Source organism: Cherax quadricarinatus, chromosome 93 (assembly GCF_038502225.1).
Source record: "Cherax quadricarinatus isolate ZL_2023a chromosome 93, ASM3850222v1, whole genome shotgun sequence".
In the NCBI taxonomy this organism is placed as follows: domain Eukaryota; kingdom Metazoa; phylum Arthropoda; class Malacostraca; order Decapoda; family Parastacidae; genus Cherax; species Cherax quadricarinatus.
Window position 1 is genome coordinate 8,907,590 of NC_091384.1, and position 22,259 is coordinate 8,929,848.

Below are 22,259 nucleotides of genomic sequence, written 5' to 3' on the forward strand. Positions count from 1 at the left end.
GCCTAGTGCTACATAGGCAGTTAAGAGGCTTGCAACTCCCTTGTCCGCCCTTTCTGACTGACCTTCATACCTTGACGTGCAGTGATCATGCATGTCGGGTGGACACTCAAGACAAGGGCTGCTGGGATACAAATAAGATCTTTATCTTAATAATAATACCAGTACATGTACAAGGTATACCAGTACATGTACAAGGTATACCAGTACATGTACAAGGTATACCAGTACATGTGCAAGGTATACCAGCACATGTACAAGGTATACCAGCACATGTACAAGGTATACCAGACTCATGGAACTCTGTGTTCATCAAGAACTGCAAGAAGCCCCTATCACGAGCCTTTTCCATCCTATGGAGAGGGAGCATGGACACGGGGGTCGTCCCTCAGTTACTAAAAACAACAGACATAGCCCCACTCCACAAAGGGGGCAGTAAAGCAACAGCAAAGAACTACAGACCAATAGCACTAACATCCCATATCATAAAAATCTTTGAAAGGGTCCTAAGAAGCAAGATCACCACCCATCTAGAAACCCATCAGTTACACAACCCAGGGCAACATGGGTTTAGAACAGGTCGCTCCTGTCTGTCTCAACTACTGGATCACTACGACAAGGTCCTAAATGCACTAGAAGACAAAAAGAATGCAGATGTAATATATACAGACTTTGCAAAAGCCTTCGACAAGTGTGACCATGGCGTAATAGCGCACAAAATGCGCGCTAAAGGAATAACAGGAAAAGTTGGTCGATGGATCTATAATTTCCTCACTAACAGAACACAGAGAGTAGTCGTCAACAGAGTAAAGTCCGAGGCAGCTACGGTGAAAAGCTCTGTTCCACAAGGCACAGTACTAGCTCCCATCTTGTTCCTCATCCTCATATCCGACATAGACAAGGATGTCAGCCACAGCACCGTGTCTTCCTTTGCAGATGACACCCGAATCTGCATGACAGTGTCTTCCATTGCAGACACTGCAAGGCTCCAGGCGGACATCAACCAAATCTTTCAGTGGGCTGCAGAAAACAATATGAAGTTCAACGATGAGAAATTTCAATTACTCAGATATGGTAAACATGAGGAAATTAAATCTTCATCAGAGTACAAAACAAATTCTGGCCACAAAATAGAGCGAAACACCAACGTCAAAGACCTGGGAGTGATTATGTCGGAGGATCTCACCTTCAAGGACCATAACATTGTATCAATCGCATCTGCTAGAAAAATGACAGGATGGATAATGAGAACCTTCAAAACTAGGGAGGCCAAGCCCATGATGACACTCTTCAGGTCACTTGTTCTATCTAGGCTGGAATATTGCTGCACTCTAACAGCACCTTTCAAGGCAGGTGAAATTGCCGACCTAGAAAATGTACAGAGAACTTTCACGGCGCGCATAACGGAGATAAAACACCTCAATTACTGGGAGCGCTTGAGGTTTCTAAACCTGTATTCCCTGGAACGCAGGAGGGAGAGATACATGATTATATACACCTGGAAAATCCTAGAGGGACTAGTACCGAACTTGCACACGAAAATCACTCACTACGAAAGCAAAAGACTTGGCAGACGATGCACCATCCCCCCAATGAAAAGCAGGGGTGTCACTAGCACGTTAAGAGACCATACAATAAGTGTCAGGGGACCGAGACTGTTCAACTGCCTCCCAGCACACATAAGGGGGATTACCAACAGACCCCTGGCAGTCTTCAAGCTGGCACTGGACAAGCACCTAAAGGCAGTTCCTGATCAGCCGGGCTGTGGCTCGTACGTTGGTTTGCGTGCAGCCAGCAGCAACAGCCTGGTTGATCAGGCGCTGATCCACCAGGAGGCCTGGTCACAGACCGGGCCGCGGGGGCGTTGACCCCCGGAACTCTCTCCAGGTAAACTCCAGGTAAACATGTACAAGGTATACCAGTACATGTGCAAGGTATACCAGTACATGTACAAGGTATACCAGTACATGTACAAGGTATACCAGTACATGTACAAGGTATACCAGTACATGTGCAAGGTATACCAGTACATGTACAAGGTATACCAGTACATGTACAAGGTATACAGACCATAGCTGACATCAGTAACATACTACTATATAGAAAGTCCCTTTGTTATACTGAGCATTTCCCGCAAATTAGGTCAGTTTTGTCCCAGGATGTGACCCACACCAGTCCACTAACACCCAGGATGTGACCCACACCAGTCCACTAACACCCAGGATGTGACCCACACCAGTCCACTAACACCCAGGATGTGACCCACACCAATCCACTAACACCCAGGATGTGACCCACACCAGTCCACTAACACCCAGGATGTGACCCACACCAGTCCACTAACACCCAGGATGTGACCCACACCAGTCCACTAACACCCAGGATGTGACCCACACCAGTCCACTAACACCCAGGATGTGACCCACACCAGTCCACTAACACCCAGGATGTGACCCACACCAGTCCACTAACACCCAGGATGCGACCCACACCAGTCCACTAACACTTAGGTACCTACTTGCTAGGTGAACAAGACAACAGGTGTAAGGAAACGCGTGGCCTGGTGGCCACGGGTTCGATTCCCGGCGGGTGGAAACATTTCGACACGTTTCCTTACACCTACTGTCCTGTTCACCTAATAGGTACCTGGGTGTTAGTCGACTGGTGTGGGTCGCATCCTGGGGGACAAGATTGAGGACCCCAATGGAAATAAGTTAGTCCTCGATGACGCAGTGACTTTCTTGGGTTATCCTGGGTGGCTAACCCTTCGGGGTTAAAAATCCGAACGAAATCTTATCTTCGAAATGCTTCCACTCCGGCGGAAATCGAACCCAGGCCCTCAGCGTGTGAGGGAGAGCTTTGCCAGCCACGTCACGGCGCCACCTCCAAAACTGACCTAATTTGCGGGAAATGCTCAACATAACAAGCAACTTTCTATATAGTAGTATGTCACTGATGTCAACTATGATCTGTATACCTTGTACATGTACTGGTATACCTTGTACATGTACTGGTATACCTTGTACATGTACTGGTATACCTTGTACATGTACTGGTATACCTTGTACATGTACTGGTATACCTTGTACATGTACTGGTATACCTTGTACATGTACTGGTAGTAAATAATATTATTATTATTACTATATTAAAATCAAGAGGTCAGTAATAAACTCCAAGAAAATTTGAACAACTTACACATGTGGCGTCAAATATGGTGTTTTCCAAGTACAAGCCGAACAGTGAGGCGAGACCAGACAACACACGGGCGAGGAGAACCTGCTGGCACTAGAGTGACAGGACCTGAAGGTCAACACCACACCAAACATGTCACCCGAATTACACATATACGGTATAATGTGTTGTTAGATGTACAAGATTACCTACTGTCACTGTTCATCTAGCAGTAAGTAGGTACCTGGGTGTTAGTTTGGAGCATCCCACTAGACTCGAGCATCCTACTTGTAACTCAGTACGTACATGCTCTTGGTCTCACTCGCACTTAAGCTGCTTCTTTCCTCTCTATCTAGCCAATTTACACATCAATTAACTGTTATCTGGTGTCCCGTGGCTCGATCGCTAGAGCACTCGCCTCTCACACGGAGGTCCGGAGTTCGAATCCCCGGTACGGCTGGAAAACATTAGGGACGGGTTTCCATAAGACACCTGCTGCCCCTGTCCCTGTTCACCCATCAGTAAAAAATGGGTACCTGGGTGTTAGTGGACTGGTGTGGGTCGCATCCTGGGTGTTAGTGGACTGGTGTGGGTCGCATCCTGGGTGTTAGTGGACTGGTGTGGGTCGCATCCTGGGTGTTATTGGACTGGTGTGGGTCACATCCTGGGTGTTAGTGGACTGGTGTGGGTCACATCCTGGGTGTTAGTGGACTGGTGTGGGTCACATCCTGGGTGTTAGTGGACTGGTGTGGGTCGCATCCTGGGTGTTAGTGGACTGGTGTGGGTCGCATCCTGGGTGTTAGTGGACTGGTGTGGGTCACATCCTGGGTGTTAGTGGACTGGTGTGGGTCACATCCTGGGTGTTAGTGGACTGGTGTGGGTCGCATCCTGGGTGTTAGTGGACTGGTGTGGGTCGCATCCTGGGTGTTAGTGGACTGGTGTGGGTCACATCCTGGGTGTTAGTGGACTGGTGTGGGTCGCATCCTGGGTGTTAGTGGACTGGTGTGGGTCGCATCCTGGGTGTTAGTGGACTGGTGTGGGTCGCATCCTGGGTGTTAGTGGACTGGTGTGGGTCGCATCCTGGGTGTTAGTGGACTGGTGTGGGTCGCATCCTGGGTGTTAGTGGACTGGTGTGGGTCACATCCTGGGTGTTAGTGGACTGGTGTGGGTCACATCCTGGGTGTTAGTGGACTGGTGTGGGTCGCATCCTGGGTGTTAGTGGACTGGTGTGGGTCGCATCCTGGGTGTTAGTGGACTGGTGTGGGTCACATCCTGGGTGTTAGTGGACTGGTGTGGGTCACATCCTGGGACAAAACTGACCTAATTTGCGGGAAATGCTCAGCATAACAAGCAACTTTCTATATAGTAGTATGTCACTGATGTCAGCTATGGTCTGTATACCTTGTACATGTACTGGTAGAAATAAAAACTACAATGTACTCGCCTATTTGTGGTTGCAGGGGACGAATCACGGCTCCTGGCCCCGCCTCTTCGCTGCTCCAGGAGGAAGAATATACATGCCGTCTACATACAACTTTTACTGACCATAACTGATATCAATGACATACTATATAGAAAGTCCCTGATTATAGTTACTGTACTGTGTACCTCGTGCCCATGATACCACACTCCCTGGTACCGGCAGGGACCACCACACTCCCTGGTACCGGCAGGGACCACCACACTCCCTGGTACCAGCAGGGACCACCACACTCCCTGGTACCAGCAGGGACCACCACACTCCCTGGTACCAGCAGGGACCACCACACTCCCTGGTACCAGCAGGGACCACCACACTCCCTGGTACCAGCAGGGACCACCACACTCCCTGGTACCAGCAGGGACCACCACACTCCCTGGTACCAGCAGGGACCACCACACTCCCTGGTACCAGCAGGGACCACCACACTCCCTGGTACCAGCAGGGACCACCACACTCCCTGGTACCAGCAGGGACCACCACACTCCCTGGTACCAGCAGGGACCACCACACTCCCTGGTACCAGCAGGGACCACCACACTCCCTGGTACCAGCAGGGACCACCACACTCCCTGGTACCAGCAGGGACCACCACACTCCCTGGTACCAGCAGGGACCACCACACTCCCTGGTACCAGCAGGGACCACCACACTCCCTGGTACCAGCAGGGACCACCACACTCCCTGGTACCAGCAGGGACCACCACACTCCCTGGTACCAGCAGGGACCACCACACTCCCTGGTACCAGCAGGGACCACCACACTCCCTGGTACCAGCAGGGACCACCACACTCCCTGGTACCAGCAGGGACCACCACACTCCCTGGTACCAGCAGGGACCATCACACTCCCTGGTACTAGCAGAGAGTATCACACTCCCTGGTACCAGCAGAGAGTGTGATACTACCTGCTGGTACCACACTCCCTGGTACCCTGCCGAAAGGTCCAGGTAAGGACCCTGCCAGGCTACACCTGCTGTCTACACACATTGCCTACAGTCTACACAGGGTATACACACAAGGTCTACACAGTCTACACGCAGGGTGTACACACCCAGTTTACACAGGGTGTAAATACACGGGCTACACAGTCTACACGCAGGGTGTACACACACGGTCCACACTAACCTACCTCCGTGGAACAAGTGATCAAGAGTCACCTTCACAACCCCTGGGACCAGTAACCAGTACAGTCATGGTGACTACACTGACTCCACACTCGTGTACATTGTGCTGCGTCTACACTGACCCCACACTCATGTACATTGTGCTGCCTCTACACTGACCCCACACTCATGTACATTGTGCTGCGTCTACACTGACCCCACACTCATGTACATTGTGCTGCGTCTACACTGACCCCACACTCATGTACATTGTGCTGCGTCTACACTGACCCCACACTCATGTAAACTGAGTACGTTGTCTACACAGAGTTGTGTAGACACAGTAGTGTGTGCTCACATTTGTACTTGCCTATTTGTGGTTGCAGGGTTCGATTCACCTCCTGACGCCTTTTCACTGGTCGCTACTTGGCCCACTCTCTCCCGGCTCCGTGAGATTTATCATACCTCTTCTTAAAGCTATGTATGGATCCTGCCTCCACTACATCACTCTCCAGATTGCTCCACTTCTTGACAACTATGGCTAAATACTTCCTACCATCCCTGTGACTCATCCGAGTCTTCAACTTCCAGCTGTGACCTCTCGTTGCAGTGTCACATCTCTGGAACACTGTCCCTATCCACCTTGTCAATTCCTCTCAATATTTGATATGTCGTTATCATGTCCCTCCCCAATCCCTCTTGTCGTCCAGTGTTGTCAGAATGATTTCCCTCAACCTCTCCATCTAGGACATACCCCTTAGCCCCAGGACTAGTCTTGTTGCAAACCTTTGCACATTCTCTAATTTCTTGATGTGCTTAACCAGGTGTGGGTGTCATACTGGTGCTGCATACTCAGACATGGGCCTCATGTACAATGTGTACGTAGTCTTGAATGATTTCTTAGGTGTCAAAGCGCTATTCAAGTTTGCCAGGCACCCATATGATGCAGCAGTTATTTGGCTGATGTGTGCCTCGGGAGATATACTCGTTATGATGCTCACCCCAAAATCCTTTTCCTTGAGTGTGGTTTGTAGCCTCTTGACCCCAAGCATGTACTCACGTGTGTGGTTTTCTTTGACCTTCTGCAATCTTCATGACTTTGCATTTTGTGCGGTTAAACTCCAGGAGCCAGTTCTTGGACCAGGCCTACAACCTGTCTAGGTCCCTTTGTAGTCCTACCTGATCCTCATCCACTTGAATTCTAGCCTTGTTTCACTCTCTTGCCCCTTTTGTCTTTGTATCCTTTTAGTTTCTGTCATTCTGCTTTCGTTCTGTCATGATCTAGGTACACCCACTGGTATTTTATTTCCTTTAGTCGTGGGTTCTGCTGCAGGATCCTGTTCCATTCAGTTTGTCTTTAAAATAAGTTTGACTGACCAGTTTCTTCCCTTCAAGTATCCCCATATTCTCTGAAATTTCATTAGCTCGGTCATGTCCTGTTTGATGATATTTTCAATATCTTCTCTCTCCCTGTCATCTTTCTTTGTACGTCCTCTCTCCGGCCTCCTGAAGCACATGAATAAATTTTGACCTCTCCCTCTCCTCTTCCCATCTCTGGGTCCGATTTAAGCATTGCAATTGCTGCTTCCCTGATATCGCCTCTGCAGGGGACCTATCACTATCTTGATGATGATTCTCTTCAAATTGCTTATTCTCTCTATCCTGGAATATTGCTGTACACTAACTGCCCCCTTCAAGGCTGGTGAAATTGCTGACCTGGAGATTGTACGAAGAACTTTCGCTGCACAAAAGTACGATAAGGCACCTAAATTACCGGGAACAGTTGAAATTCCTTGATTTGTATTCCTTGGAATGCAGGCGAATGAGATGCATGATAATATACACTTGGAAAATCCTAGAGGGATTAGTAAACTTGCAGACGAAAATCATCCTATGAGAGCAAAAGACTCGGCAGGAGATGCAACATTCCTCCAATGAAAAGCAGGGGAGCCACAAGTACACAGAGACAACACAGTAAGTGTCAGGGGCCCAAGACTGTTCAGCCGCCTCCCAGCATACTTAAGGGGGATCCCCTTATGTATGCTGTCTTCAAGAAGGCACTTGACAGACACCTATAGTCAGTACCGGACCAGCAGGGCTATGGGTTCGTAGGTCAGTTTGCGTGTGGCCAACAGTAACAGCCTGGTTGATCAGACCCTGATCTACCACAAGGCCTGGTCTCAGACCGAGCCGCGGGGACGTTGACTCCCGAAACCCTCTCCAGGTATACTCCAGGTATACTCCAGGTATCCTTACCTACAATCCCCCTCATTTACCGCTGTCACTGTGCCCAGCAGTTTGCCACTTTCACTTCCCGATATTTCCTGGGCCTCCTGGTGGCCTGATAGGGCCTCCTGGTGGCCTGATAGGGCCTCCTGGTGCCTGATAGGGCCTCCTGGTAGGCTGATAGGGCCTCCTGGTAGCCTGATAGGGGCCTCCTGGTAGCCTGATAGGGCCTCCTGGTAGCCTGATAGGGCCTCCTGGTAGCCTGATAGGGCCTCCTGGTAGCCTGATAGGGGCCTCCTGGTAGCCTGATAGGGGCCTCCTGGTAGCCTGATAGGGGCCTCCTGGTAGCCTGATAGGGGCCTCCTGGTAGCCTGATAGGGGCCTCCTGGTAGCCTGATAGGGCCTCCTGGTAGCCTGATAGGGCCTCCTGGTAGCCTGATAGGGCCTCCTGGTAGCCTGATAGGGCCTCCTGGTAGCCTGATTGGGCCTCCTGGTAGCCTGATAGGGGCCTCCTGGTAGCCTGATAGGGGCCTCCTGGTAGCCTGATAGGGGCCTCCTGGTAGCCTGATAGGGGCCTCCTGGTAGCCTGATTGGGCCTCCTGGTAGCCTGATTGGGCCTCCTGGTAGCCTGATTGGGCCTCTACATAGGCTTTATCTCCTTCCTTTCCTACGGTCTCTCCCACTGGATATTAGTCAACCTGTTCCTGATGTCACTCCCTTCCTGTTCATTAGCTCTGTGTCAGTGTTGACACCGAGTGATCTGTGTACACTGAATTGTGTGTGTACACAGAGGTAAGTTTCTCAGTGTATATATACACACACACCTCTCCGTGTATATACAGATACATACACACCTCTCAGTGTATATACAGACACACACACCTCTCAGTGAATATACACAGACACACACACCTCTCAGTGAATATACACAGACACACACCTCTCAGTGAATATACACAGACACACACACCTCTCAGTGAATATACACAGACACACACACACCTCTCAGTGAATATACACAGACACACACACCTCTCAGTGAATATACACAGACACACACACCTCTCAGTGAATATACACAGACACAGACACCTCTCAGTGAATATACACAGACACACACACCTCTCAGTGTATATACACAGACACATACACACCTCTCAGTGTATATACACAGACACATACACACCTCTCAGTGTATATACCTCGTGTATATTCACAGTATAGCCCCCAAGACTTAACAAGTAGAAAATCCTGTCAAGACTTAGGCCTCCAAAATAGGCCTATCGCCAAGTCTGATAATCATAGGCAGATTATAGTTCAACCTTTTTACTGAGGCGACGTTTCGCCACTCTATAGAGCTCTATAGATCTTTACCAAGGCTTTATGGGGTCTCGAGTTTTTCAAGGCTCGATAGAGCGCTGTAGAACTTTACAAAGGCTTTATATAACTCTGTAGAGCTTTAGGAAATTACGTAGAGCATTACTAAAGCTGATAGAACTCTGTAGAGCTTAACTAAAGAATGATAGAGCTTTATAGAGCTTTACCAACCTTGGTAGAGCATAAAGAGCTTTACCATACGTTGATAGAGAACTATAGAGCTTTGTCAAATCTTGATAGAGCACTGTACAGCTTTGCAAGGCTTGATAGAGCACTGTAGAGCTTAGCGACTGCTTCTTAGAGTGGAATGTGGTCGTAGAGGAAGACTGAAGCGAGACCTTGAGTGTGGTGAGCGCTCAACCAGCAGGTGCGTCTTTATATGTACACGTGTACATATTTAGTGGTTGTGTACACTGTACTCGCCTAATTGTGGTTGCAGGGGTCGATTCATAGCTCCTGGCTCCGCCTCTTCGCTGGTCGCTATTAGGTTACTCGCTCCCTGCTCTATAAGCTTCATCATACCTCTTCTTAAAACTATGTATGGATTCTGTCTCCACTGCATCACTCTCCAGATTGTTGCACTTCTTGACAACTCTACAGCTGATAAAATACTTCCTAACATCCCTGTGACTCATCTGAGTTTTCAGCTTCCAGTTGTGATCCCTTGTTGCTGTGTCCCATCTCTTAACATCCTGTCTGTTCACCTTGTCGATTCCTCTCAGTATTTTATATGTCGTTATTATATGCCCTCCTGTCCTCCAGCGTCATCAGGTTGATTTTCTTAATGTCTCCTCGTAGGACATTCCCCTTAGCTCCGGGACTAGTCTTGTTGCAAACCTTTGCACTTTCTCTAATCTCAACCTGTTTGACCAGGTGTGGGTTCCAAACTGGTGCTGCATACTCCAGTATGGGTCTCACGTACAGTATACAGTGTCTTGAACGATTCCTTACTAAGGTGTCGAAACGCTATTCTCAGGTTTGCTAGGCGCCCATGTGCTGCAGCAGTTATCTGGTTGATGTGTGCTTCCGGAGATGTGCTCGGTATTATACTCACCACAATATCCTTTTCCTTGAGTGAGGTTTGCAGTCTTTGACCTCCTAGACTGTACTCTGAGGACTTCTTCGATCTTCCCCGATATTCATGACTTTGCACTTGGTGGGGTTAAACTCCAGGAGCCAGTTGCTGGACAGGTTTGCAGCCTGTCCAGATCCCTTTGTAGTCCTGCCTGATCTTCATACACTTGAATTCTTCGAATTAGCTTCACGTCATCTGCAGACACACACATCTGAATCCATCCCTTCCGTTATGGCAGTCACATATACTAGAAACAGCACCGGCCCTAGGACTGACCCTTGTGGAACCCTACTTGTCACAGGTGCCCACTGACACCTCGTCACGTACCATGAGTCGTTGTTGCCTCCCTGTCAGGTATTGTGTGATCCATTGCAGTGCCCTCCCTGTTACACCTGCCTGATGCTCTATCTATGGCACTAACTTCTTGTGTAGAACTGTGTCAAAAGCCTTCTTACAGTCCAAGGAAATGCAACATATCCATCTATCTCTTGTCTTACTGCTGTCACCTTGCCGTAAAACTCCAGTATATACTGTGTGTATACATTGTGGTTGAGCACAGTATGTACACTGTGTGTAAAGTGTTTGTACACTGTGTAAAGTGTGTTTGTACACTGTGCAAACTGACAACGAAGTATAAGGAATAACGAAACATACTAAACAACGCAAACCTGAACAGCACGTTGAACAATACAGCACGTTGAACAATACAGCACGTTGAACACCACAGCACGTTGAACACCACAGCACGTTGAACAATACAGCACGTTGAACAATACAGCACGTTGAACAATACAGCACGTTGAACACCACAGCACGTTGAACACCACAGCACGTTGAACAATACAGCACGTTGAACAATACAGCACGTTGAACACCACAGCACGTTGAACACCACAGCACAATGAACAACACAACACAATGAACAACACAACACAATGAACAACACAATGAACAACACAAACATGAACAACACAACACAAACATGAACAACACAACACAAACATGAACAACACAACACAAACATGAACAACACAACACAAACATGAACAACACAACACAAACATGAACAACACAACACAAACATGAACAACACAACACAATGAACACCACTGGTATAGGCATTACTTCTGAAATTATATAAATCTTGGTGAGCTCTGGGAGATGGTGTGAACGTCAGTTATCAGTTATCGACAACATCAATCTGTGATAACAGTTTTTGTCTTGATAACGAGTGCACAACTCGTTACTTGACTGCTGATACAATCAACTCTCATCAAGCTCCTCTATATAATTAGTTCCCTTATAATGTTCCTCTGTATACAGTCAGTTCTCTTTAAAAGTTACTTAACATATCTTCACCATATTCAAGTTGGGGAAGGTATCTTAAACATGGATCCAAATCAAAGCTCCTGGAGAGCGAAACGTTGCCACAATAAAATGCCACATTAGTTGCACTTGTATCCTTTTACCTAACATATTGTCAGTAATTCCACCTACATTAATACAGGAATAATGAAAGTCAGAAGGATTTTGAGGTAATCAGTCCCTCAACCTTGAGTCGATGTAATCAATCCATCAATCTTGAAAAGAATACAGTAGTGGCTTATATACTGTAGACAGGCGAGTTGCAGCTGTCGTAGGTAGTATTACACTGGGCAAATCCATAGTTAAGAGTAGGTCATGCCTATAGGTTAGGCAAGTGAAGAAACCCCTGTAACATCCCAAGATATTGCTGTGTCTGACAGGAATATAAACAAATGATTCAGAGAACCGACGAATTCTCCGACTCATTTGTCTACATTCCTGTCAGACACTGCAACATGACCTGCTTCCACCTGTGGATTAGTCCAGTATGACATCACCTACGACTGCTGCACCTCACCTGCCTACAGTATATAAGCCACTTCTCCGTGCATATGCTGTATTCTTTTTAAGACTGATGGACTGATTACATTGACTCCAGGCTGAGGAACTGATTACCTCAAACTTTCTGATCTTCAATATTCCTTGTATGGATTTGTTTGCAATCCTAATGGCGCTAAAACTAACCTATGGCACCGAGCTTGACTATAATAATTTCTGATTCTATGTCATCATTGAAGGCTCTTGACTCATAATGACTCCAACAACATGCTCATTGGGGAAGCCAGGTGTAGATACTCAAAAATCAGGGACAAAGGAATTAATGTACAATTGCTATGGATCCCATCACACATTGGATTACTCCTTCATGATAAAGTTGATATGTTAGCCAAGAAGAGTACCCAGAAGGAGAATGTAGAATATAACTTTGGTATAACTGTGTCTAGCATTAGGAATAATATTAGGAGAGAAGTAAATAATGAAAATGATTGTTATAGGAATGCAGTTAGAAGGCTGAGTAGATCTATAACCCACTATGATAACATGAACGTAGATAAGTATGTTTATGGAGCAACTTGCAATGTGAACAGACTGACTGATGTTGTAGTGGCCAGGCTTAGGCTTGGTTACAAGTACTGACTGTTGTTATAGTGACCAGACTTAGGCTTGGTTACAAGTACTGACTGATGTTGTAGTGGCCAGGCTTAGGCTTGGTTACAAGTACTGACTGATGTTGTAGTGGCCAGGCTTAGGCTTGGTTACAAGTACTGACTGATGTTGTAGTAGCCAGGCTTAGGCTTGGTTACAAGTACTGACTGATGTTGTAGTGGGCAGACTTAGGCTTGGTTACAAGTACTGACTGATGTTGTAGTGGCCAGACTTAGGCTTGGTTACAAGTTCTTCTGGCAGTTTGGGAGACACACAGATGATGGTCAAACTAAATGTAAATTATGTGATCAGGCATATGGTCACTGTCTTGAACACTATGTGCTTAATTGTCCACTTATTGAGGAATACAGAGACAAACAGTATAATAACCTATGTAACATGTCAAGATAGCTTATTAATGAAAATAAGATACCAGATATACTAAGCAAATTTCCTAAATTTGCTTAGTATATCTGGCATCTTATTTTCTGGTAACAGGTAAGTGAACTATAGATATGTAGATATAAATCCATATGTATTCCTGTTAACCCTTTGGGGCCTAGTTCCTAGGCCTTTTGTGTATCCATATGTTCTCGCGCTACCGTCCACAGGATGGATATGGGGTGCACAATAAACTAGCCACTTCGGTGGCAAAATCTAAATCTTGTATGGATTGATGAAGTCATTGGCTGGCGAAACGTTTCCTCGATAAAAATGCGCAAGTGTTGCATATGTAGCGGTTGATCAGGCTCTGATCCACCAGGAGGCCTGGTCACAGACGGGGCCGCGGGGGCGTTGACCCCCGGAACTCTCTCCAGGTAAACTCCAGGTATGTGTAATTTATCAACTTACCTGGAGTTTACTTGGAGAGAGTTCCGGGGGTCAACCGGAGGCCTGATCCACAAGGCCTCCTGGTGGATCAGAGCCTGATCAACCAGGCTGTTACTGCTGGCTGCACGCAAACCAACGTACGTGCCACAGCCCGGCTGGTCAGGAACCGACTTTAGGTGCTTGTCCAGTGCCAGCTTGAAGACTGCCAGGGGTCTGTTGGTAATCCCCCTTATGTATGCTGGGAGGCAGTTGAACAGTCTCGGGCCCCTGACACTTATTGTATTGTCTCTTAACGTGCTAGTGACACCCCTGCTTTTCATTGGGGGGATGTTGCATCGTCTGCCAAGTCTTTTGCTTTCGTAGTGAGTGATTTTCGTGTGCAAGTTCGGTACTAGTCCCTCTAGGATTTTCCAGGTGTATATAATCATGTATCTCTCCCGCCTGCGTTCCAGGGAGTACAGGTTCAGGAACCTCAGGCACTCCCAGTAATTGAGGTGTTTTATCTCCGTTATGCGCGCCGTGAAGGTTCTCTGTACATTTTCTAGGTCAGCAATTTCACCTGCCTTGAAAGGTGGTGTTAGTGTGAAGCAATATTCCAGCCTAGATAGAACAAGTGACCTGAAGAGTGTCATCATGGGCTTGGCCTCCCTAGTTTTGAAGGTTCTCATTATCCATCCTTTCGTTTTTCTAGCAGATGCGATTGATACAATGCTATGGTCCTTGAAGGTGAGATCCTCCGACATGATCACTCCCAGGTCTTTGACGTTGGTGTTTCGCTCTATTTTGTGGCCAGAATTTGTTTTGTACTCCGATGAAGATTTAATTTCCTCGTGTTTACCATATCTGAGTAAATGAAATTTCTCATCGTTGAACTTCATATTGTTTTCTGCAGCCCACTGAAATATTTGGTTGATGTCCGCCTGGAGCCTTGCAGTGTCTGCAATGGAAGACACTGTCATGCAGATTCGGGTGTCATCTGCAAAGGAAGACACGGTGCTGTGGCTGACATCCTTGTCTGTGTCGGATATGAGGATGAGGAACAAGATGGGAGCGAGTACTGTGCCTTGTGGAACAGAGCTTTTCACCGTAGCTGCCTCAGACTTTACTGTTTACTACTACTCTCTGTGTTCTGTTTGAGGAAATTATAGATCCATCGACCGACTTTTCCTGTTATTCCTTTAGCACGCATTTTGTGCGCTATTACACCATGGTCACACTTGTCGAAGGCTTTTGCAAAGTCTGTATATATTACATCTGCATTCTTTTTGTCTTCTAGTGCATTTAGGACCTTGTCGTAGTGATCCAATAGTTGAGACAGACAGGAGCGACCTGTTCTAAACCCATGTTGCCATGGGTTGTGTAACTGATGGGTTTCTAGATGGGTGGTGATCTTGCTTCTTAGGACCCTTTCAAAGATTTTTATGATATGGGATGTTAGTACTATCGGTCTGTAGTTCTTTGCTGTTGCTTTACTGCCCCCTTTGTGGAGTGGGGCTATGTCTGTTGTTTTTAGTAACTGTGGGACGACCCCCGTGTCCAGTATGAATTAGATAATGCATTAACCAAAGGTCGATCAACTGCTCCTGGAGAGGATGGTATAACCTATGATATTCTCAGAACTCTAAGGCACGTGCCTGATAACCCTTTGTTGGCACTGTATAATCTCAGTTACATTGAGGGCGTTCTTCCTACTTCCTGGACCAATAGTCTCATTGTGCCTATCCCTAAGCCCCAACAGCCTGATACATTTAGGCCGATCTCCTTAACTAGTTGTCTTTGTAAAACTTTTGAAAGAATGATGCTTAACAGACTGTACTACAGAATCAGACATCAACTTTCCCCCTACCTCTATGGGTTCATGAAAGGTAAAAGTGTGCAGAACTGTATTTCCACCTTTCTCACTGCACACACCTCTACTAGTTTTACCACTTTTCTTGATCTAAAATCTGCATTTGATATTGCGAACAGAACCGTTATACTACATGAATTAGCCAAAATGAATATTGGTGGTAGCTTACTCTGCTGGATAATAGGATACCTGTCAAATATAGTATCCTCTGTCCTTTACCAAGGCTTCAGAAGTGATTCTAAAGAAATGTCTTTAGGTACACCGCAGGGAGGAGTTCTTAGTCCCATGCTATTTAATATTCTGATTAATGCTCTCCTAAATGCTCTACCTGCCTCACCTAAACATATAGCTATAAGCTATGCTGATGATATCATGATCCATACAACAGGGCATAAGAAGATGAATACCATTCTTAATGAAGTTCAAGCAATTTGTAATCGACTAGGCCTCATAATATCTTCCTCTAAAACAAAGATATTAACAAGCAAACGACATCCCCCACCCATCTATTTGCAGGGTGAAATCATTAGCTACGTTAAAACTTACAGATATCTTGGTGTAGATATACCCTTTAACAAATCCACTATACCACAACTAAACAAGAAATGTAAAGCTAGGCTAAATGCTCTCAAAGCTGTTGCTGGCTACAATCCCAACTATGGTGCTAATGTGAGAATCGTGAGAATGATGTACATAGCCTATGTTAGGTCCTTAATTGATTATGCTGCTCCCATGTTGATATTAGCTAGAGAAAGTTCTCTCCGACCCTTGGAGTTAATGCAAAATGAAGCTCTCAGGATTATTCTTGGCTGTCCCAGATCTACAAAAGTTCTTAACATGAGGAAGGAGCTTGGTATTTCTAGTATCAGTGATAGCATTGTTGAAATTAACACTGTACTCGGTATTAGAATGTTGAGAAACGAACCAGACACTGTCACAGTGAATCGTACCAGGTGTCTAGAGGTAAATACACACAGATCTAAATGGATTGTGAAAACGTGCAATTGCATTAAGTTTTATAACCTGCATGAACTGTATCACTGTAGGCAACAAGAGCATTTCACCCCTCCATGGAAGATGTGTTCATTTAATATCACATACCTACAAGTCCCTCCCAAGAAGCTCATTGCTAGTAATCCCTTCCTTAAATCTCTTGTTAGAGCAACTGCTCAAGAAGAAATTTTTCGCCTAGCTGGTAGTAATAAGTTGTCACAAGTTATATACACTGATGGATCTAAACAGGAGTCTTCTGGCAGGGCTGCATCTGCTCTTGTTGCCACCTTCCTAGTTAAGGACGATAATAAATTTGTTGAATTAGACACAAGAATTAACAACTGGACGTCTACACTGAAAATTGAATTGTTTGCAGTCCTAATGGCGCTAAAGCTAACTTATGACACTGAGCTTGACTGTCATCATTACTGATTCTATATCATCAGTGAAGGCTCTTGATTAATATAATGACTCCAACACCATGATCATTGGAGAAGCCAGGTATAAATACTCAAAAATTAGGGACAAAGGAATTAATGTACAATTGCTATGGATCCCATCACACATTGGATTACTCCTTCATGATAAAGTTGATATGTTAGCCAAGAAGAGTACCCAGAAGGAGAATGTAGAATATAACTTTGGTATTAGGAATAATATTAGGAGAGAAGTAAATAATGAAAATGATTGTTATAGGAATGCAGTTAGAAGCCTGAGTAGATCTATAACCCACTAACATGAACGTAGATAAGTATGTTTATGGAGCAACTTGCAATGTGAACAGACTGACTGATGTTGTAGTGGCCAGACTTAGGCTTGGTTACAAGTACTTCTGGCAGTTTGGGAGACACACAGATGATGATCAAACTAAATGTAAATTATGTGATCAGGCATATGGTCACTGTCTTGAACACTATGTGCTTAATTGTCCACTTATTGAGGAATACAGAGACAGATAGTATAATAACCTATGTGACATGTCAAGATATCTTATTAATGAAAATAAGATACCAGATATACTAAGCAAATTTCCTAAATTTGCTTGTAACAGATAAGTGAACTATAGATATGTAGATATAAATCCATATGTATTCCTGTTAACCCTTTGGGGCCTAGTTCCTAGGCCTTTTGTGTATCCATATGCTCTCGTGCTACCGTCCACAGGATGGATATGGGGTGCACAATAAACTAGCCACTTCGGTGGCAAAATCTAATCTAATCTATCCCCGTGTCCATGCTCCCTCTCCATAGGATGGAAAAGGCTCGTGATAGGGGCTTCTTGCAGTTCTTGATGAACACAGAGCTCCATGAGTCTGGCCCTGGGGCAGAGTGCATGGGCATGTCATTTATCGCCTGTTCGAAGTCATTTGGCGTCAGGATAACATCGGATAGGCTTGTGTTAACTAAATTCTGTGGCTCTCTCATAAAAAATTCATTTTGATCTTCGACTCTCAGTCTGGTTAGCGGCTTGCTAAAAACTGAGTCATATTGGTACTTGAGTAGCTCACTCATTTCCTTGCTGTCATCTGTGTAGGACCCATCTTGTTTAAGTAGGGGCCCAATACTGGACGTTGTTCTCGACTTTGATTTGGCATAGTGATTTTCGTGTGCAAGTTCGGTACTAGTCGCTCTAGGATTTTCCAGGTGTATATAATCATTCCCGAAACTAAATTTGTCTACACACAAGTTTATATATACATGACTACCTCACACACCTAGCAAGTTTCTCACACACCTGACAACCTCCCCACACACCTGACAACCTCCCCACACACCTGGCAACCTATTGACACCTGTTTATCCCATTTATTAAGCTTTAAATAAGAAAATAAAGTTCAGGACATGTATTATATAACAATATATCACAGGGAACACAATTTTATATTATTAAAGATTCGCCGGTGTTCTCCCGGCCCGGGCCTTTTCCAAGTGGTGGCCCGGCCTTGCCTCCCTGTCTTGGGAGTGTCTGAGACCTAAGTCTTCCATGGGAGGAGGCACAAGTACCCCCTCATCTTTGGGACCAACTGTCCCTAGGCCTAGCCACAACCTAGGCCTCTCTGGTCTGCCATCCCCGCCCCGAGGGGGCTAATGGGAATGACAGTCTTGTGAGCTGCAAGCCCGGGCTCAGGCACCTACCCTACCCTAGAAGGGCTGGACATGGTGTCGATTAGGGAACACAAAGCAACTAAATTAATTTGACCAATTTTAGTTGTTCTGTTGGTAATTTATATATTTGTAAATGATAATCGTAATCATCTAAATTTGTATAATTGCACTTATGTGTAGCTGTATCTGAATAAACTAAATTACTTACTATGTATGATAATCTATGTAACTATTTGTGTTAACCTGAATAAAGTTACTAGTTTCTCTTTAGAACAGATATAAAGATGGTATTTAAAAACATTAGTCTACCATTAAAAGTTTTCTCTAATGTTTTGTTTGTTAGAAAACGGAAATAATGAGGATAACATGATGGGTAACTTGCATATTTTAATTGTGTCTACACTGTGATATAAATCAAATCAAGTTTATTCTCTATATAGATTACAGTGTGGGGTTTACATATTATAGGATATTGTGTGGTTTACATATATAAAACTAATTACAGAGAGGGCCACTGTCACATCTATCATGACTAGGCATTTCGGGCAGACTCAAAGGCAGGATTATGAGTATACCAACAGGTTTGTAAGTCGATAGCCAGGCTTGTACACACCTGACAACCTCCCTGCACACCTGAAAACCGGTCTCAGACACATTCAGCTGTGTGCTTCTGATCCTTTATTCAGATACAACATAACTAATGCTTCTGGCTGCCAACAAACGGACTACTAAAATTAGGATGAACAACACACTAAATACATATAGTACATATTGTCCTAACGTACAATTAACTGTGCACGGTATGAAAAGAAATCTATACTGGGTGTATAGTGCCCCTCCCTACATAACACGTAATTACTAACTTACATATTAAAAAGGTAACAAGTGTTGCGCTGGCCTCACAGTTCCCTGTTTACACCCAATGTTCCTTATCCTCTCCTACAGGTGGCGCTAACCCGCCATATTTGACAATCTCGCTTTATCTACATCCCACAACCACCTCCCAACATCCCTGACGACTTCCCCACATCCCTGACGACTCCCCCACACCCCTGACGACCTCCTCACACCCCTGACGACCTCCTCACACCCCTGACGACTTCCCCACACCCCTGACGACTTCCCCACACCCCTGACGACCTCCTCACACCCCTGACGACCTCCTCACACCCCTGACGACCTCCTCACACCCCTGACGACCTCCTCACACCCCTGACGACCTCCTCACACCCCTGACGACCTCCTCACACCCCTGACGACCTCCTCACACCCCTGACGATCCTCAATCCTCACAACCTTCCCATACATCTGACAATCTCCTCACAACCTAACAACTTACCTACACATCTAACAACGTCCCAACACCTGGCAGCTCCTACACACCTGACAATGTCACAACATACCTGATAACCTCCACAGTCATGACAACTTCCCCACTCCCTTAACCTCCACATACCCATGACAACCTCCCCACACCCCCGAAAACCTCCCCACACCCCCGAAAACCTCCCCACACCCCCGAAAACCTCCCCACACCCCCGAAAACCTCCCCACACCCCCGAAAACCTCCCCACACCCCCGAAAACCTCCCCACACCCCCGAAAACCTCCCCACACCCCCGAAAACCTCCCCACACCCCCGAAAACCTCCCCACACCCCTAACAGCCTCTCCACACCCCTGGCATCCTCCTGTTCACACCCCTGGCATCCTCTCCACACCCCTGGCATCCTCTACATCAAAAAACACCGGCAGGTTTTTAAACCCACAGGCATTCATATTTACAGGCAAGTTTACAAGCCCAAAGAACAGGTTTTTAAGCGAACAGGCAGACTTAAAAACCCGCAAGCAGGCTTATAAACCCACAAATAGGCTTATAAACTTACAGGCAGGGCTATAAACCCAGAGGAAGAATTATAAACTTGCAGGCAGGCTTTTAAACTCACAGGCAGGTTTATAAACTTACAGGCAGGTTTATAAACCCACAGACAGATTTATAAGCTTACAGGAAGGCATTTAAACCCCTGGCAGTCTTCAAGCTGGCACTGGACAAGCACCTAAAGTCAGTTCCTGATCAGCCGGGCTGTGGCTCGTACGTTGGTTTGCGTGCAGCCAGCAGTAACAGCCTGGTTGATCAGGCTCTGATCCACCAGGAGGCCTGGTCACAGACCGGGCCGTGGGGGCGTTGACCCCTGGAACTCCCTCCAGGTAAACTCCTCCAGGTAAACTCCTCCAGGTAAACTCCTCCAGGTAAACTCCTCCAGGTAAACTCCTCCAGGTAAACTCCTCCAGGTAAACTCCTCCAGGTAAACTCCTCCAGGTAAACTCCTCCAGGTAAACTCCTCCAGGTAAACTCCTCCAGGTAAACTCCTCCAGGTAAACTCCTCCAGGTAAACTCCTCCAGGTAAACTCCTCCAGGTAAACGTCCCTAATGTTTTCCAGCTGTAACGGGGATTCGACCTCCGGATCTCAGTGAGTGAGCGGAGTCCGCTAGCGATCGAGCTACGGGACACCATCCAGCTTCAAACAGGTTTATAAACTTATAGGCAGGCCACCGAGTTTTGTATACCCATAGGCGGTCACGGAGGCCCGTGGCCTGGTAGGCAACGCTATGGCCTCTCACAGAGTGCTTGTGGTTCGATCCCCGGCAAGAGTGGAAACACTGGGCGTATTTTCTTACACCTGCTGTCCCTGTTCACCTAACAGACAACAAGGAACCAGGGTCCCACGACTGTTCAACTGCCTCACAGGGGGGAATTACCAATAGACCCCTGGCTGTCTTCAAGACGGCACTGGACAGGCACCTAGTCAGTACCTGACCATCCGGGATGTGGTTCGTACGTCGGGTTACGTGCGGCCAACAGTAACAGCTTGGTTGATTAGGCTCTGATCCATCATGAGGCCTGGTCACAGACCGGACCGCGGGGGTGTTGACCCCCGAAACCCTCTCCAGGTGTACTCCAGGTGTTAGGCGACTGGTGTGGGTGGCATCCTGGGGGGGAAGACTGAAGGATCACAATGGAAATAAAAGAGTCCTCGATGACGCACTGACTTTCTTAGGTTATCCTGGGTGGCTAACCCTCCCTACCCTGGGTTATCCTGGGTGGCTAACCCTCCCTACCTTGGGTTATCCTGGGTGGCTAACCCTCCCTACCCTGGGTTACCCTGGGTGGCTAACCCTCCCTACCCTGGGTTATCCTGGGTGGCTAACCCTCCCTACCCTGGGTTATCCTGGGTGGCTAACCCTCCCTACCCTGGGTTATCCTGGGTGGCTAACCCTCCCTACCCTGGGTTATCCTGGGTGGCTAACCCTCCCTACCCTGGGTTATCCTGGGTGGCTAACCCTCCCTACCCTGGGTTATCCTGGGTGGCTAACCCTCCCTACCCTGGGTTATCCTGGGTGGCTAACCCTCCCTACCCTGGGTTATCCTGGGTGGCTAACCCTCCCTACCCTGGGTTATCCTGGGTGGCTAACCCTCCCTACCCTGGGTTATCCTGGGTGGCTAACCCTCCCTACCCTGGGTTATCCTGGGTGG

General features: G+C 46.7%; 1 protein-coding gene across 6 annotated transcripts in view; it reads right to left on the reverse strand.

Moving 5' to 3' along the window:
* The window catches only part of LOC128703487 (uncharacterized), a 111,992-nt gene that overhangs the window by 80,960 nt on the left and 8,773 nt on the right, over positions 1-22,259 (reverse strand). The window contains exon 1 of one of the 6 annotated variants that reach the window (XM_070104675.1): positions 19,593-19,614. The exons of 2 other annotated variants lie outside the window; for them this stretch is intronic. The gene's annotated coding sequence lies outside the window, so the exon portion shown is untranslated. Of the gene's footprint in view, positions 1-3,195; positions 3,346-4,615; positions 4,731-5,783; positions 5,919-19,592; positions 19,615-22,259 lie in introns of those variants that run through there. 3 more of the 6 variants (XM_070104669.1, XM_070104672.1, XM_070104674.1) reach the window with 3 other exon arrangements.